Raw genomic sequence first — 1,452 nt, forward strand, 5'->3', positions numbered from 1 at the left:
ATATATATATATATATATATATATATATACACAAAGATAGATGGATAGATATTGTCTGTAGCAAAGAGTTTCTTTCACCAAGTGAAAGGAAAATCAATATTTCCCATTAAGGTCGTTACATTTAATAAACAATTTTCTTAAATATTACGATGTATCTATATTCATGTACATATAATATATATAATGTGTGTGTGTATGTGTGTGTGTGTGTGTGTATGTGTGTGTGTAAATATTATATTTGTTTATAAACATACATTTCATGTAGCTTAGAAAATATAAAACGCGGATATGATTACCATATATATATCTAATATTTGTTATTAAATCTTCCCTGTCAACCTTGTACCTTGAGGCCAGTAGTAAAAATGTACCTTTCATAGAAAAATAAAGGCATTTTTTTTTTAGTTCAGAACTTGAAAGTTGAGATAAGTGGTCACTAGGGAGTTAAAAAAAACAAAAAAAAACAAAAAAACACAGAAACAGAAACAGAAACACGAAACTAGCCGGATGATGCTTCTGTCTCGGCTGAAGAACCCCTAGCTGCTTACCCCGTAACAATATTTTCCGAGAAACACATGATTCCGCATTATGAAATATATTGAACCTGATTTCCCCATACCTCACAAAACTGGCTCTTCAGAGAGAGAGAGAGAGAGGGAGAGGGAGAGAGAGAGAGGTGCAGGAGTGGCTGTGTGGTAAGTAGCTTGTTTACCAACCACATGGTTCCGGGTTCATTCCCACTGCGTGGCACCTTGGGCAAGTGTCTTCTACTATAGCCTCGGGCCGACCGAAGCCATGTGAGTGGATTTGGTAGACGGAAACTGAAAGAAGCCCGTCGTATGTAGATGTATATATATATGTGTGTGTCTGTGTTTGTCCCCGCAACATCGCTTGACAACCGATGCTGGTGTGTTTGCGTCCTCGTAACCAAGCGGTTCGGCAAAAGACCGATAGAATAAGTACTAGGCTTACAAAGAATAAGTCCTGGGGTCGATTCGCTCGACTAATGGTGGTGCTCCAGCATGGCTACAGTCAAATGATCGAAACCTTTGAATTTTAGGCACAACTCATTCGACGTGTTCACCTGAAGATTCTATTTAGCGAATGTTAGCCTTTTGTAGGCGGCATTATGGCAGAAGTATTAGAATGTCTGCTGCCATACCTCACAGTATTTGTTCTGACTTCTGACTCCTTTTGTTCTGAGATCAAATGTCGCTGAAGTCAACTTTGCTTTTCAATCATTGAGAATTGATGAATATGTACCTATGCAAGGCGATGCAATTGAGGAACATTAAGAATGTTAAACTAGATGCTTTGAGGTACCCCTATGTTCTGTACCCATATATGTATACATATAGATGTAGGTATGTACATATATGTATGGATATATGCATATATCTATATATTATTATTATTATTATTATATATATATATATATATATATATATATAT

The sequence above is a fragment of the Octopus bimaculoides genome, chromosome 1 (assembly GCF_001194135.2).
Source record: "Octopus bimaculoides isolate UCB-OBI-ISO-001 chromosome 1, ASM119413v2, whole genome shotgun sequence".
NCBI classification, from domain to species: Eukaryota; Metazoa; Mollusca; class Cephalopoda; order Octopoda; family Octopodidae; genus Octopus; species Octopus bimaculoides.